We start from the raw sequence: 12,885 nt of genomic DNA, 5'->3' as shown, positions 1-12,885 counted from the left end.
ATTTATCTTTGTTTACAATTTTAAGCTATGTCATGAGAGATGGGGACTCCCTAGTCATGCAATAGTTGGTGTGCATTGACATTTTTGGAATCCCCTCTCATGCAATCAAATTGATTCAATAACAGATTTCATAATATCTTGGGAGTTCCCATGTGACTTGATGTTATTATTGCATTGCATCAGAAAAGGGAATTCCTGGTTGCTATTAAAAAGATATTTTCAGCATGAGTTATATATATAGTTAGGATTTTTCAGTTTTACTACTTTGGCATAAAAAAAAACAACGCTGTAGAGTTTTTCGTGGCAGTTCTGAGTTAGAAAGTGGTTGTAGACTTTCTAATGTGTTAAAGTATATGTGCCTTCAGCAGAAAGGGTACCTGTAAGCCAGTCAATTTGCACAGCAAATAATGGACTTTTCGGCAAAATGTAACGAAGGATATTTCGAGTGAAACAAAGCACTCTTCTCTTCCCAAATATATATTGAAAAGCCTGTTTCCTGGAGAAAGTGAGTGATTGGTGAAAGCAGCACCATTATGGAAATTGTCGTCTGTGCAAGGATTTTAAACGCAAAGGATATATAAATTCAAATCAACAGTTGACCTCGTTGAACAGTGATATGCACAGGAGAAGTGAATCAGGATATACATCAGTCGTCCAGAACATTGCAACAGAACTTTGTTATGAACAAGAAGAAGGCTGATGGATAAAGCAACAGTCCTAAACAGTGTATTTTATTGAAGAATTTGTTAATTTATACAAACAGTGTGTTTTGTTGTGCACTCTAAAACGAATTTGGGTAAAAGGTGCCTTTGGCCTTGAGTCATTAAGGACTCGTAAACACATGGTAAATGCATTTTAATAACGCCTTGTTTTATTCTATTGTAAACAGGAACAGTAAACAATAAACAAGAATTATTGCTAGTAACATGAAGATTTTTAGTTTCGCAATTTTGCAGTGAAGTTTGAAATTGAACAGATCAGCTGAACAGAGCAATTTATTTATAGACAGAAGTTTCTTAGGAAAAGTTCCTTTGCTTGTTTTTCATCAATTGTTTTACAAACCGAACTGAAACGTAATTTGATTTATATTTGTTTAGCAATGTTTTGCGACAATAGATGTTATCATGGTTATTGCCAATATGAAACTACAGTCGGAACATTTGATGCTATAGATTGCAGCTGAATGGTCTTCTTTCTGGGGTTTGTCCTTTGGTGCAACTTGATGCTGCGAATTGTATTAGTGGGGCGTACGTAGACCACAACACCAGACTTACGAATATTCATGCTTAAAGGTTCTGTTATCCCCTGAACATAAGGTAGGGTTATGTGTCCTTTGGGAAGTCCAGTATCCTTGCGTGCGTTAGGTTTAGGATCCAGTTTGCTTGTTTTTCATCATTTGTTTTTTAAATCGAGCTGAAACGCAATTTGATTTATATTTACTTTGTAATGTTTTGACGTTTTGTGATAATATTGCCAATATGAAACCGACTTAATTAACGTCGATGTTTGATTCGTCAAATGCTTGTCAGCGGTATATTGTGCTATTCCAGTTGAAAGCCGCATACCCCAATGGAAACCATGACCTTAATCTTCCACACAGGAAGTGAGAATTTCTAATGGGTAAATCCATTTGAAATCTACACCCCTTGTGTGGGAGATTAAGGTCATGTCTTCCATAGGGGGTGTATGGATTTCAACTGTAATAGCCAATAGTTCTGCATACACTCGCACACTCTAGACAAACCACAGAAGCTCTTCAGTTCTACGATATTATTACACGGATCGGCTCTCTACTGAATCATCCTCACATTTTCCATTCTCTCTTTCCGTTCGGGTTGGAAACTTGTTAAGCTATTATGGTTTATTATTTATGGTAAGCAGGATTGTGACTGTCAAGCATTGCATTGGATATTTAAAGCATAAGCAACTGATACCCTGTAATAGCAATATATCAGTGACACGAATATAAGCCATTGGGCTCATGTTTGGTTACATCTTGTGTTATACTTCGTTTGAAAACGAGTACATATTGGAACTCATATTTATAACCTATTCTGGTTGTTGTTCTTAATATACCTATTCTGCTTAAAATGCCTTTCAATACTTCTACTGCTCAAACCACTTGGAACAACCTCTCATCCGCGTGTACCGAGGGCAATACTCATTTGCTTCAAAATGCCACAGAAGTGGAAATCGGACCCTGGTTGAGAAGCGATAGAACCCGTCTCATTGCGGTCGTCATCTATCCTATTATCCTTGCTTTTGGTATTGTGACAAATACCCTGTTTTTGTTTGTCTTGTTACGAATCAAGCAGATGCGTACAGTAACCAATTATTATCTGTCGCACCTGGCATGTTGTGACATCACATTGGTAGTCTTGATCACGGGAGAACAATTATACGAACATGCCCATTCTCCAATTAAATTCATCTTGTATACGACAGGTGGGGCTTGTGCATTTGTAACATTTCTACAGCTTGTGACAATTTTCGCTTCTATCAATCTGGTTACATTAGTCACTTTTGAGCGATTCATGGCTATCTGCTATCCCGTTCAACATCGCCTTGTCAGTGGCATGCAACGCACTAAATACTTTGCAATAACGGCATGGGCAGTTTCAATTATTCTGGCTTCTGTGTCGGTTCCATTGTTCGGTACGGTGCGTAAATATTGCGTGTTATGGCCGGAGAGAGATCCTTATCACACATTTCCGCTTATCATAAATCGATGTGAGCCTGTGCATCCCTTCTTCGTCGGGTTAGCTCGCGGCCTGATGCTCAGCTATTTTCTTCTGGCGGTTTTAGTAAGCACATACATGTACTGTAAGATAATAGCAAGCTTACGCAATCGGGTGCATCCCGGAAGTGACAGCAATGAAAACAACCACGAAAAGAAGAAGTCCAGTAACCGGATCGCGGTAATGCTGATCGCCAATGGAATCGTATTCTTTGCGTGTCTCGCACCTTTCAGAGTGCTGGAACTTTATGTGTTGCTGCTTATACACGGTAAGGTGGGACACCTCGATTGGATCAACACTGTGGCAGCAATAGGTCTCTGGGCATTTTGTGTGAATAGTACGGTTAATCCAATCATATATGGAGTAACTAATCCCAAATATCGTCATTCGTTTTTGAAAGTCATCAAATGTAGCAGTAAAGAGGAGATTGATGCGAGTATATCGCATCAAACACGATCAACGGGTATAACCATGACTTCGCGTAAATCTCAAGTGGGGCCGCAAGATGGACCTGTATAAAAATCATGATGCTGGGGTTGATACAAATCACGCCAGGCGTAAGTGAAGACAGAAAAGATCAATATGTTTTTGTTTTATGTCTTTGTTAAACTTCATTAATACAAAAGACTTAAAAAAAGATTTGTCACATGAATCGTGTCTTGACACTTTTGTCCCCGGCTAGCGACTTCTTTCTTTGCGATGTGCAGATTTTAGATGCAGAATAATGAGAAATGCCAACATAGGTGATTGGATGAAGCACATAGACACGTGTATGTTAATGTACATTGAGAATGCACACCACTAAGTCAAGTAACTTAGCAGACGAAATAAGTGCATTGCGCCTTTTGGAGCTGGCAGTAGTTGCCCTGGTCAAATTGAGAAAAGTGGTATTCTATGAAAATATGGTTTTGATGCAAATTTGTTATCAAATAAAAGGGCCTATTACAGGACTCTTTGAGTTGAAATTATCTTTTTAGAGATACAAATTTGCTCAATAATATAGTAATGTGGATTTGCTCTGGGCATATAGTTACAACAACATCGATCCCATTCGAAAAATATCACAAATCTCAAAATCTCAAAACATTAGCATTGACCATATACTTTTATCTTCTTTTGTGATTCCTAAAATCTTGGTCTTACCCAAGTAAATATACATTTGAAGTCGCTTTATAGCTTCGAAGATGGCATTTAAATGGCAGCCATTTTACACAATCACGTATGTATTTGTGGTGCGGACTGCGGATCCTGAAGGGCAAGACATACTATAAAGTCACCTGCCAGACATCCTGTCTGCAAATGGCAGTGGACATTATAAAACCGGCTGATGTATAAATCGACGTTATAGTATCTATGAATAGACCTGATCATTTATCTAAACGATGTCCCAAAAAGCCGGGCACGGAAAATGCGGGAATATCTACTAGTATTATCATCATAGTTGCGTTGTACATGTAATATAGCTACATCTATTTATAACAGCTATCGTTTGCCATTAGATGTCCATGTTTTGAAGTTATGACTGTCTTGCAAGACCGTTTTTTCTCCGGTTGTTATTACTGCTGCATACTGTTTGATACCTTGAAAATTCTCATGTGTTAGTAACACTATCAAGACGTTATTCTGAGATACACAGATAAGTAAAAATTCGCTGCACTCCTTCGGTGTAAGCAAGATCTTCTTTAATGAAGACTTCATCTATGGTGATAAAAAAGGAAAGTGCCAGGGGACGAAATGTGAAGAAGACTGAATAGCGAACATTGAGCATTGATTTTACGAGACAAACTCATGTTTGTTAATGTCGAAGACGGTTTTGTTTCGTATTGCCTCTGTGACCTACCCAGACGCTTCAAGCAAAGATCCGATCCATTACCAGCAAGAAGACCGCAACCATCCCCGTTGTTTAACAACTCAAGATCCTCGGATTATTCGGGAACGACTACATTTATCTATTTATCATCTATGGTGATAAAAAAGGAAAGTGCCATAGGACGAAATGCGAAGAAGACTGAATAGCGAACATTAAGCATGGCTTTTACGAGACAAACTCATGTTTGTTAATGTCGAAGACGGTTTTGTTTCGTATTGCCTCTGTGACCTACCTAGACGATTCAAGCAAAGATCCGATCCATTACCAGCAAGAAGACCGCAGCCATCCCCGTTGGTTAACAACTCAAGATCCTCGGATTATTCGGGAACGACTACATTTAGTCCGATGTCTTAACAGTGGTCACCTTTCCTTATACACAATGATAATCCTCGGAGTTGCCCTGAATTTGAATTACCCTGTATGAATCCAGTGCAGCCTCCAGCGTCTCCTTCCGTTCTCGCTCGCGTATCCATCGCAAATCAGAACATCTGAACGAATAACTATAAACCGGCGTCAAGGGACAACAAGAAGGATAGCACACCAACAAGATGGGTGCATTGATATTGGTCAAATTTTCCGACATTTGTAATATTTTGTTTGATATGAAAAATAACAAAAATTCTTTGTTGCATATGGAGGTGTATATTATTATAATCCGTGGCTGAATTAAAAAGACTTCTTTGTGTCTGACGTCACCTGTCAATCAAACTCAGAAACGTCCGTAAATAAATTTATCAGGTTTGCAGAAATTCAGAATACAAAGTTCGTTTTTCAAAACCAATTAAATACTGTTTTTCACTGACCTAACAGTTTCGGGTGTCTTGGGCGACATTCTTCTTCTGGATGAGCTATGTCCACACACCTCCGACGAATTTCGGCCTGTAGAGGGCGCACTACTCGTGGAGATGATTGGGTCAGATGGGACTCAGAAAATGGGCCCCTCGTCTCTGTTCATGACTTGTGGGGATTTCTCCCTTATCCAGATGGATTCCATAATTATTCTTGATCTCGCGTCACCTTCCTTGCTAAGAATTTTGGACCCTTTCCAATCGATGACATGGTTTTGTTGTACAGAATGATCGGCTATCGCAGATTTGCTAAGTTCGCTTTCAGATTGTTTTCTGATCTGGCGGGTGTAGTTCCTTTTTAAACCCGTTTTAAACCCGTCCGTTTCTTGAATGTGTTCACCCGTTTCACCCACATATGACTGTGGACATAGCTCACTCTGAAGAAGAATGTCGCCCAAGACACTCGAAACTGTCAGGTCAGTGAAAGGCAGTATTTAATTGGTTTTGAAAAACGAACTTTGTATTCTGAATCGCAGAAACGATTTGTTGAGTTTCTGAACGCGGCGCGGCGGTAAAACAGCGTGCCTTATAGTTAGTTTTGCACCTTTAAAACATACAAACCGTCTCAAAAGTTAGATATTACTAATAGGAAACTGTGTATGGTAAAATATATGGTAGCAACTGTCATGCCTTACACCAAAGAAAAGTTAACAAAGCATTAATAAATATGTACATCTCATGCATGTTGTCATCTTGACTGAACAAAGAGCGAATGTGTGCAAAGAGGGACACAGGCGGTTCCACCCACTCTTGGTCAGCTGTCTCGAGAAATACACATCTTCCCTTGTATTAGGTATAATTCCGAGGACTGACCTGGACACTGACGAAAATGTCCTTTGTTGCTCGTTGTGTTGTCATGACGTCAAGGCACCACAAAATCGATAGTACTGAAAATACACCAAGGACAAATGTGAAAAATAAGATTATATGTGACCGTACAGCACGAATGAGCCGTAAATGTCCTCAATTGTATTCTGAGTTACAGTGTAAAATGGGCATGAAGGTCATATTCATAAGTATTTCAATTTGGTGCTACGTGTATCTCATTAAATGAGGTACACGTAGCACCAAATTGAGGTACCTATGAATACGACCTTCATGCCCATTTTACACTGTAACTCAGAATACAATTGAGGACATTTACGGCTCATTCGTGCTGTACGGTCACATATATTAAAAAACGAATAATTCAAAAGTTATTAAATAATAATGTTATTGTATATTTATAACATACAATATTAAATTTTTAATTATAGCAGAGAAAAAAGATAATAGAGAATAGAAGGATTGAAGAATAAAAGAAAAATACGACAGGGAATAATAGTAATATAAACAGCGAAAATCAGTTGAAAACAACAAAAGAAGAAAGAGGTTGGAAGAATGAATGGAAAATATTACAAGTAATAAAAGTAATGATAATAATCAAATGGATAATTAATATAAACTCAATTATTGCTTTCCAATTTACTTTACGTTGATACAATACGATAAAAAATATTTAAAAACCTAATCATATAGAAGAATTACGTTTGATGCTAATATTTATTACTTCATTTTACTACCAAAAACAGCTACAGACCTTAAGAACTTGAAATCTAAAGATAAATGAATAAAGCGGACGGCCCAAAACGACTTGGGGACGCATGTATATCATTCAACTATATACAGCAGATGAGGCATATGCCTGAGACGTTCAATGATGATGCAGACACATTTCAGAACTATAGCAATGTTGATAACATCTAGTCGGATAGGATTATTGTTGCAAATAACACAACGTAGATGTGTGACCATTAGAATTAAATGATTGTGATCAGAAAACAATGTTGGCAATATTTGTTACAGCTTGTCAAACCCTCACAACTTCATCCACGTCACCCTGTATAGAATGGTTGCCAAAAATACAAATGTCAGTTATAGAAGAGTTTTAGAGTAATTTTGCCTATTTTTTTTTTTATTTTTACACATCTTAACAAAATAATCATTGTAATCTAATTAGCACATTTTGTTTGAACAAAATCCATTGGTAGACCTGCGGTACTGTGGATATGTCCTCCGCTCGGCAAACTTAAGATAAGTTAATATTAAATATATGAAATTAAGATTTAACTGTGTATGTGCATAAATATTATTACCTCTGTTATTTCAATACGGTATCTTAATAAAAATTATTATTTTGCTGCTTTATCAACAAAGTGGAAAGAATTATTGATTACGTTTATTATTTTGTGAGGACACCCACATACGGGTAAGTTTACATTGGTGCCTTGTTTGCTAAAGTATTGAATAGTCTACATGCATTGCTTGGTTGGTTTGTGTTGTTACGAGTCTTTAATGACTCAAGGCCAAAAACACCCTTTTCCCAAATTCACTTCAACAAAACACACTGTTTGATTAAGTTAACAATATCTAAGTCTTTAAATCAAAAGTAAAGTATGATTTAACATCTTGTAAGTGAACAAAGATACGCTCGTACATAAAATCAATCAGAATCAATCAAATACACTATATGTTTGATAATGTATAGCCAGCAGCCTTCTTCTTGTTGTTGATTCTGATGTACTAGTATATCCTGATTCACTTGTTCTGCGAAGATCGCTGTTCAGCGAATCCACTGAAGACTGTTATATCATTTGCATAAAATCATCGCACAGTTGACTATCTCCAAAATGGTGTTATTTTCACCTTTCACACATTTTCTTCAGGAAACAGGCGTGCCTCCTTATCCGCTCCGTTTCCACTAATATTGACAAATGTGTTGTTTCATAAACCAGACTAAAGCAAGTCGACAGAAGTATATAATATAAATTCCTTTCTTGGAAGAGGTACGCACTTTGACGTATTCTAGATCTTCTCCGATATTACTGGGTACATTAACTACATAAAATATTTCTGGCCCGCAATTTCCTTCTTTTGAAGGCATATGAACTGTAAACACACTAGCGAGCCCACAACAACACTAATAATTGTGAAGAATTGTGTTTACATTTGCTTATATGCCAAACATCAGAAAAATCCCATTATATTAATAGCCATTTACTATTTTCACATGATGAAATCTGGGAATTCCCAAGAATAAATTAAAAACATTAACCTTTCACATTACATCATTTCCTGAGAGAATTCCAATATGATGTCATGTCCATTTCACCTTTTCAGGGATTTTGTTAATGGTGCAATACAATGAACATTCTAGAGAACTAGGAATTTCCTTTAATCCAAAATTAGATATGATTCAACTTTGTTTTGATCAATTTGATGTATGAGAGGGGTTTCCTAAAATATCATTACCCACCAACTCTTGCAAAGATGGTTTCCCCATCTCTCATGGAAGTAACTCTAAATTGTAAACAAAGATAGATAATCAGTCAAATTAATTACTCAGGGCACATCAGAGTGTGAGGAATGACGATATCATATCAAAAGAGAAGAAAAAATCACATTGATGACTTACTTTCACCACACTGCGTCCAGATATTGTCATATGGTCAGAGGCTGGAAAAGAAGTGATCATTGGAGAGCTGACTGTTCCATGGGAAGACAACATTGATGAAGCTCATGAGAGAAAATTGACCAAGTATTCAGAATTGAGAGCAGAATGCAAGGATAGAGGTTGGAAGGCTTCTTGCTACCCCTTCGAAGTCGGCTGCCGTGGTTTTGTTGCACACTCTTTGCAGAAGTGGCTGCGAGATTTAGGCTTCAACAGGAGAGAGCTAAAGTCAGTTAGCAGGGCAGCGCCAGAGGCTGCAGAATCAGGATCGTCGTGGGTGTGGTCCAAGTACATTCAGAGGAGTAGATAATCTGGAAGTGAAGTACATCATCAGTATCCTCAGCCAGAGCAGGCAGGCCAGCTAGCCATATCTTTAACTTGTTCTCATTCCTTCATATCAACTCCAGTTAGCTAGGGTTAAGTGATTCCAGCTGCATGGTAGGGTTAGAGGCGCCTTATCCGTCTGCTTACTACAGACTAGTTTGGTCATCTGGGGTACATATACACAGATCCCCTTTTGACGGTGATGGCGTATCCCCATATGGGCAAAGCGTCTTGCTTTGTCATGCTGACATAGTATGGGTGCTAACTGGTGCTTGATCTTCTATTTTGGTTAGCTGGCCTGTGCCGGTTTCATTTTCTGAGAAGCAGATTGTTTATTTAGCAACAGATGCTAGAAGCAGAGTTTTATTTTTATTTAGTAGCTCACCAGCGGGAGGTGGTGTTTCTTTCACTGCCGGCCCCCACCTCGAGGGAGTCTTGATTATAAGAGGGCCGAAACTCCCCAAAACAGGTGGCAATCAACTGATGATCTCGCTGGTGAAAGCACAAGACATTTTCCATCTGGTCTTTGTGTATATTTAACTCTCGATTACAAATCCAGGAAAATACAGCACTAATTTTGTTGGATTAAAAAATATTATCTATTTGGCCAAATGAAATATAACTTAATCTGTATCCTTAAGGGATCGGATAGCGACGTTTGCAGAATTTTTTGTGGGACTTGAGAGCACATCAGACACATCCATTATGTATTCATAATACGAGGAGTTTCCTGATGATATCAAAAAAATTCATTTTATCTTTAACTTCTATTTTTATGGCAAATCATTCTAATGATATGCACTTAAAGTGTGTGTAGCTGGTAGGAAACCCCGACCATCATTTGAAAATTTTAAGTAGAAGAAACATTATTTGTTGTTATTTGCATAGTTACCTTTACTGTAAAGCCGTATATTATCTATAAAAGAAACATACAGATTTGTAGGCGGGGTTTTCAAATGTCGAAAGGAAATGCGTGCAAATCGAAGTGGAGTGAATTACAAAATATGGTATAAGAAGGACTTAAGGGTTCTGGAATGAGCGTTTTGAGCGTTTCGACAGTATTTTTTGTGGGACATGAGAGCACATCAGACATATCGAATTGAATTCTGAATACGAAGAATGTCTTTCTGATATCAAATAATTTTCATTTTTTGAAATTCACGATATAATACAAATTTTATGACAAATTATTAAAATTTGATATTTTTCACATTTTTGATATATAACAGTCCTCGAAGTAAATTTTATAAATCTAATGACGTATTCTTAAAGTGTATGTAGCTGGGAGGAAAAGCCGACGATCAATTGAAAATTTTGACCTTTCATATCGAAGAAATGGATTTTTTTCCCCAAAAGACCTAATTTTGTTTGGTGTTTTGGGGGGAAATTCCATATCTTCAATACGAAAGGTCAAAATTTTCAATTAATCGTCGGCTTTTCATCCCACTTACATACACTTTAAGTATAAATCATCAGATTTATAAAGTATAAATCATCAGATTTATAAAGTTTACTTCGAGTACTATTAAATATCAAAAATATCAATTTTTAATCATTTGCCATAAAATGTGTATTACATTGCGAATTTCAAAAAATCAAATAAATTATTAGATATCAGATGGACATTCTTCGTATTCAGAATGCAATTCGATATGTCTGATGTGCTCTTATGTCCCACAATAAATACTGTCCAAACGTTCATACCCCAGCCCTTAAGTAATGTTAGAAAGTTTGTTTGAACCGAAAAAAGGAATCGAAAGATTGTATAAATCAACCTTGATTTAATATGATTAATGTAAGTTTCTTTATTGCGCATTGTGTGATCTCATTCAAAATACATGGTGCCTCGTGGAAAAAAATTAGATTGGGTATCGCAGTAAAAAGACACATAAGACACATAAAAATAAAACGGTTCACTTAATTTGTTCACAGAAGGTAATTTTTGAGTGTGGCATTTATAGACACCTTTTTCACTCCCTCGTATGTTGAATCGTTGAGTACTCGTATCACATTCTATCTGAAAAACTTTTTTATTTACACGTTTTTATACAAAAGTTTTGGAGTCTGATGCGAGTACTCGCTTCATCAGAGAATTAATCTGGATTCGCAAAAGTGGTCGCGCCGTCATGAACAGAGACAAGGGGCCTATTATTTAGGTCACGTGTATGACCCTCTCCCAAAGACCACGCCTCCACGGGATGGAGCTGTGTTACCAGTAAAGAGGATGATGGGATACCAAGCACTCCGAAGAAGTGTGTCTTCCGTGAATTACGAAACTGTCAGGTTAGTGTCAAAATAATTTTGGTTTTGTAATAGGAACACTCCAAAATAACTTTTATATTAAAATTAATTCTAATATTTGATAATATATTTCGATTACTATAATAAAAAATAATTCTGATAATGAACAGCCTTGGCGGATACTTCTTTGTCAATCTTGATAACCACTCATTCATACTAGATTTCGGCGCCCGGGAATTTTAAATATCGCGCGTTGAGAGACGGCTGTATTAATTCGTTGTTATGGTCAATATGAGTTTGTTATAAATAAAACCACGTGATTCGTGCTTCATAATTAATTTTCTAATAAGGCATAATGTTGCGATTGCTGGAGTGTTACCTTAAGGCAGCTGTGTACTCTAGACATTGTTTCTTTCGCAAAATTGAGTTTTTTTGATATGTTTGTACTTTGTTATGTTTTTTATAAATACAAGGAATGAAAATCCAGATTTGTAAACTCCAACTGCAATATTTTAAGGATTTTATTTCACTATTCCACTCGTGTTTGAAATTGAAAAGGAAAGAAAATCTTTGTTGTACCAGCAGGGTACACGCGAGCAACAAACGCATCGCGTTAGGTATCGCGCAATTTGTTAACGCACAAATACGCTACGCATACGCGACGCTTATCTGCATGCGCGGCGCATCTTATGGAAACACCACGGAAGCACAAAACCTAGTGGTCAAATGGCTCCGTTTTAGCTGATAAAATATGGGTTTTTTCAAGTTCTTTCCCCCGATTTAGATATCAAGTTATGAATGGATTTCGCTCAACTTCTCAAGGGGCCGTGGATTTACCCGATGTTTATGTAATGTAAGGTAGAAAAATAAAAACTGCCGCATTCTCCTGCGAGATTCGATGAAAGTGCAAAATGTGACCACTTTAAACTTCAATTATTTCAATGTTCATTTTCTCGGTAAAATGACGATTTAGGTACACGATAACTCAATCAATACAGCATCTACAGGTAAGCAATATGATCATCGTAAAAAGCATGATCGACTCAAGAAACGGTTTTCTCATTTCCGATTTTAGGCATCATTTTGTGCAAATAGGCGTTTGTGAATTTTAAAAGTTCAATTTGATGCCTTATATGGTCAATATCTCAAAAAATAAGGCCAATATAAAAAAAAACACAAAAAAACGTTTTTGGAATGGAGCCTCAAGATGGAGCTAAAAACAAAATAAAATATTTTGGAAAGAGTGTTTTTTTTTGTTATGATGTACCTAACAAATATTGCCAAAAACTCTTTTTTGTGATTTTTTTCATAATTGTTGTTTTTACTCCAAATCTGTATTTATATTAAGATTTATTGATGTCTTGCCTTCATAAA

Source organism: Amphiura filiformis, chromosome 1, assembly GCF_039555335.1.
Source record: "Amphiura filiformis chromosome 1, Afil_fr2py, whole genome shotgun sequence".
Lineage (NCBI taxonomy): Eukaryota > Metazoa > Echinodermata > Ophiuroidea > Amphilepidida > Amphiuridae > Amphiura > Amphiura filiformis.
Note: the sequence above shows the minus strand (reverse complement) of the source record.